The sequence below is a fragment of the Octodon degus genome, unplaced genomic scaffold (genome assembly GCF_000260255.1).
Source record: "Octodon degus isolate 3935 unplaced genomic scaffold, OctDeg1.0 scaffold00196, whole genome shotgun sequence".
NCBI lineage: Eukaryota > Metazoa > Chordata > Mammalia > Rodentia > Octodontidae > Octodon > Octodon degus.
Genome location: NW_004524772.1, coordinates 1,809,306 through 1,815,305, shown reverse-complemented (window position 1 = coordinate 1,815,305; position 6,000 = coordinate 1,809,306).

The window sequence follows — 6,000 nt, the reverse complement described above, 5'->3', positions numbered from 1 at the left end:
CCAATCACAGACTGCTAACTGATCAGATGACGCGATGTAACCTAGATGCCTCTTACACTATACCCCTTCATGCACACACTGAGCCAGGCAAGTTGTGTACAGCATTTCCCTTTTCTGTCTTTAAAAGACTGTTTTCCCAGCTAAGTGGGTAGAGCTTTCTGAACTTCTCCTGGTTCTGAGAGCTGCCTGATTCATAAACCATTTGTACCTATAAAATTTAAACAAATTTCAACAAATTTAATGTGTCAGAATTCACCTTTATATTTACAGGTAAAGTGATCCACCCTACACTTGAAAAAATTACCGTAGCCAGAAGTCAACCTATCTATCTCTCCAACTTCAGGTAGCAGATGATATAATCAATAATATCTAAATTTTAGAAAAAGAAAACTTCTTGAAATAATTTATTAATGTTTAAATTAAAATATTTTCAAGTAAACTTTGGAAGATGTTATTTTGTAGAAAATGACAGGAATCCAGCTTTAATCCTAGAAATAAATCATTCTCATGCTGTGAGTTTAAGTGAAGAGAAAATTAATTTGGAATCTCTTTGATGGCTTTTGTTTTCATAAATTTGATTTATGTTGCATATTGAGATAAGAGATGCTGAAAGAGATGACAAAGATATCATTCATTAGTCATAAACCCAACTCACTGGGAGGATTTTCTTTTCTTAAGAGAAAATTGTTAGTAACAAAATTTCTGTACTGAACATTTGCTGTAGAAAATACAGAAATAACTTACCAAGTAAAAATTAAGCATAACCCTTTTTTAAAAAGGTCATTTAAAAAATACCTTTGACATGGTGCTTCTTTCCACATAACACCAGTTGAACAGTGCCCTTCCAGGAGCGGTCTTTCAGTGTTCATGTGCGTGAGAATCTTCTACACTGTTCACTAGGTGTAGAGGTTCTTGGGCCACTCAAAAGGAGATTAGGGGTGAGCATGTACAGGATGGGGCCCTGAGACCTAAATTTCCAAGGGACTCAGAAATTCTTATGTAGCATATTTATATTTTTGAGAACAGTGTTCCAAACTGTAACTTTTTTTTCTTTCATTCTAGTTAGCAAAGCTCAGTATGATTATCCTGACCATAGCCTTAAGTTGACCAGATTTTTTTTCAGTGAAAACAGAGTAGTAGAAGCAAGATCTTAAGCAAGCAAGCAAGCAAGCAAGCAAGCAAGCAAGCAAGCAAGCAAACAAACACACAAAAAAATCCCCTGAACAAAATAAAAGCAAAAGCAAAATCAAACAAAAGTAAATTTCCTTTCCATGAATGATATTAAAAGACTCAAATGACAAATGCTGGTCACAAAACATCTTATTGAAGTTCATAACTTCTTATAAGAAGTCCATTTTATATATGTTTCAGCAGTACACTGATGCTAGAAAATGAGGAGGAAAAAAAATAAATAAAATAAGAAAGTCAGGAGAGTGGGGTTGGGGAGATGGCTCAGGGGCATAAGTGCCTGCCTGGCAAGTGTGAGGTACTAAAACTACAAATGTGAAACCTGACTAAGCCTTATTTAGAATTTAATAGCTAAAATTGTATGTTATGCTGTACAAAATTGTTTATTTGTAAAAAGCAAATTTTGCCTGGCTTTTTTAAAGATAATGTTTTATTTATTTATTTATTTATTTATTTATTTTCATTTTTGGTCAGCTCAGCCTGCCCTGAAGGCAGGGCTGGCATAGCATATGGTGCCAGAGATTGAGCTGTGGTCCCTGCGTGCTTGCCTAAGCTCGCTTAAGCAGGCGCTTTAGATCGCTGAGCTATCTTGCCAGTCCTTAATAATGTTTTATATCTACTCTATCAGTCATAGAATTGTTGATGGATATTTACATTTATTTCACAACTTTTTAGGTGATTTATCAGAAACGAATCTTTGCTTAAAATGCTTCTAGGAAACAAAATGCAAAATGTCTAATTGAAAAATACTAAATGAAGTCTAACAGAAACTTCTCATTTTACATCCGAATAGTATTCATTTTAATGCTACTTATTTTGTCAAATATGAAATAGTGTAATTATTATTTCAAAATTATTATGCTTTATGTTGGGTTACACGAGTAGATTTGTTTAGATCAAGCAGTCAGGTACCAATAATTTCAAAATACTCTATCTTTATATCATCCAAAGCTTTATTTTCTGTTTTCTTCAGTGGGCAGTGACTCGAGAATGTGGGGAAATCTTTGATTTCCTTGGCTCATAATCTTCTGTGTATTTTACAAATTTAGATTAATGTGTGGCTAAAATCAGTTACCCATTCTGTGGATATAGTTGCACCTCATAGGGATTTGCATTAAATCATCAATTATTGTTATGATACTACAATTTTTCCTGAATTTCCTCAAAGGAGACATTTATTGATATTAAGAAAAGGGAAAGTGATCTAAAATTTTGGGAGATCTCAGAAAATAAGAGAAAAAGTTTATTACATAATGTAGAAAGGATTACATGTATGGATCTTACTAGTTTCCAAACAAAAAGCTATTTCTACTGCATGCTAGATTATGTTTCCTCTGCAAAGCAACTTTGCTGTTTTAAACAACACTTAGAATCAATCATAGACATCATGGAATGGAAGGCAGATGTAAAGGTCACCATTCAAGCAAGTTTTCTTTGACCTGCTCTAAACTTCTCTGTCTCTATTCTATTTCTAGTATTCTCCAGGGGTAGATATTTCAGAGGCTCTTTCAGTAGTGTTTCAGTGATTAAGAACTGCAAGCAGTGAACAATTTCTCTAGTTATTTATTTTGTTTTCATGTGAATATAAAAGTAATAAATGTTTGTTATTTTGAAAAGTATAGAAATTAACAAAAAAGGAGTGACTACCCCCTTAGGCTTATAATCTTATTGATAATGTCTGTATAGTTACAATAATTTTTGTTGGTATCACATTCCTTAGTTCTGTAAATAGAAGCTCTCAGGCATTTTTCTCCATATAATCTTTTATTCTTCTTTCATTCTTCCTTCTTTTCTTTTACAGTTTCCTTCATTCATGTTTTAAAATTTTTATTCTTTTATCATAACTTTTGTTTGTAACTTTAATAAATTCTTTTGAGTTGTAAAACCCTATCTGAATAAGCTATTTTATTGATGATATTTTCTTTTTTAAAAATTTTATGGAAAAAATGTAAAACAAAATTTAATAACAATATAATGGAATAACAATAGTTAATACATATTGTTATCTTTAAAGTAGTTGCTCAGAGAGCAATAAATGCGCACAAAAGCTTCCAAATGATATTAGCACAAACCTTCCTTTTCAATGAATGAAGAGACACTAGTAGTATAAGTGACTTTTCCCTTCTGTCCTTTCCCATCTTAGTTTCTTTTTCTTTTTGAACAATTTCTTCCCACTTCCCAGTATCTGTTGTACATTTTGGGTCTTAATTACTCTTTCATCTTCTTACACTAGGGCGATGGTATGATGTTTGCACATGCAAGGCTGGTTTATTTCACTTATAAGCCTGAACTCAAGTCTCGTCCATTTCCCTATAAATGTCTCAAGTTTACCCTTCCTTGTAACTGAGTAGTACTCCATTGAATAAAAATACCATATCTTTCTTTATCCGTTCCTCAACTGATAGACATTTGGGTTGTTTCCAAGATTTGCCTATTATAAACAGTGCTGCTATACATGTGGGCAAACATATACCACTGTGGAATGTTGTCTCTAATTCTTCTGGGAAGATTCCTGGAAGGGGAATAGCTGTGCTGAATGGGGCCTCTGCACCTAGTTTTTGAGGAATGCTCACACTGATGTGCCCAGGGGTTGCACCAGTCTAAACTCCCACCAACAGTGCAGAAGGGCTCCTTTTTGCCCACAACCCTGCCACCACTTGCTATTGATGGATTTCTGGATGATAGCCATTCTTTCTGGGGTGAGATGGAGTTTCAGCGGTATTTTAATTTACATCTCTCTAATGACTAGTGATGCTGAATATTTTTCATATATTTATTTCCCATTTTTATTTCTTTATCTGAGAAGTGCCTATTCACCTCTGATGTCCATTTTTTAATTTTTTTTTTCAGTGTTGATTCTACATAGTTCCACTCTGGGCATTTGTAATTTACTGCTATTACATAAAGTTTAAGAATTATATTAATTTTTTTACACCATCAGGATATCAATTATTGCTTTTTATTAGGCTTTGAAATATACTAGAAATAGTTTGACCACATAATAAAAGATATAGTGATCCTAATTATATCTGTTTGAAATTCCATTGTTTGCTAAAGTGTAATTACTGAATGAAAGCCCTATAATAATATTCCTTAGACATTTAAATTACAGTTACATTCTGAGAAGGGAGGTGGGGAAATGATGGTTTATTGTTAAAAAAAACCTGGGTGGGTAGAATTATTAGGCAAGAATATTTTTGATAATATATAAAATTATTGTGGAAATTACTAACAGGATTACTACTCAGCTATAAGGAAATTATTACAGCAATTAGATATGCATTCTCTTAGGAAATATTAGCTGGAAAGCTACTCTAATACTAGCACCTCATATTTAAGAATTAATAATAGGTTATTTCATACTTTAATAGAAAATATATACTGTGCATCAATAGTTACAGCATAATAAGAGTAGATTTATGGAATGAATCTGTACTAGTACTATTTTCTGTACTTGGGATATAAGATGTGTGCAAACAGAGAAGGTATAAGAATTACGGAACCTTTTCACAGCAGGTGAAGCAATCTTGTTTATAAAGAAAATCAAAGGTTTGAGTTTCATTCATCATACAACTATTTTCTAGATAAAATGGCCAAACTTTTATTATATTTTTCTGAATTTCCTCAGTGCAAACTTATTTCTATGTTCTTTTGTCTCTCATTTACTGTTAATATAAAACAAGAATTGTTGTACACTCTTAGATTATTACAAATCGGTGTACTATGGTAGGACATCAGAGGGTTAGTGCTATATATTTCCACTATTGGTTTCTTAGTCTTTGTTTTTTAGTCCATAAATAAGCAAGGAAGATTACATAATTTTTAAAATTTTACTCAACAAAAATATTCTGTTTTTATCCATAGCATGACGTTACATCAAATTAGCCTTTTAAAATTTCAGTAAGGGTCTACAGGGTCTCACTGCGTAGATTGGATTTGCAGTGGTATGCCTGTGTTCAGCCTCCCAAGTGCTGGGATTACTGGTGCACGCCACCACGCCCTGTCTCAGTCTCCATCTCAGCATGCCCTGGGGGCAGAGCTGGCATGGCATGCTGGGAATTAAACCCTGGCCACTGTGTCTTCCTAAGCAGGCGCTTTAATCCTTTGAGCTATTTGGCCGGCCCCAAATATTCTAAAAAGTGACTGTCTTTCATTTTCGTCATGATCTGAGTCAGAAATTGCAGACCATGATTTTAAAAAATAAAGTAGAAATTTTTAAAAATTTAAAAATGCCTTGTGATTTTAATCTTACTTTTCTGTTTTCCAGATACTAGAAAATAACTTTAAGGGGCCGGAGAGATGGCTGAGTGGAATAAGTGCTTCCTTGACAAGCACAAGGACCTGAGTTCAATCCCCGGTTCCGGAAAAAAAAAAAAAAAAAAAAAAAAAGAACTTTAAATGACATTCTGTATAATTAGCTTTATGTCTCACGTAGCTTTGTAAAGCATTCTGAGGACCATAAAATATGACTTTCATAGCCTTTTGTGTAAGTATGTTTGGCCTGTCAAAGCAAAAGGGAAGTTTTCAAAGAAAAAAACCAACTCACATCACAATCACACTTAGGGTGAATTCTCCATATACCAGCTTTGTATTGAAAGCTAGATAGGCACAACCAAGAAGCATAGAATCAGCCTGCTTAGTCCCTAGCAGCTATTCCAGATCCTAATTAGAAGGATTTTTTTTTTTCCTGCTATTTAAATGTCCCATAGGGAAGGGCTTGCCACTTTTTAAAAATACTTTGGCAGAACACAGTGTCTCAATGTCATAACATAAGGACACAGGCAGGAAAAGACAAATGGGCTTTGGCAATGT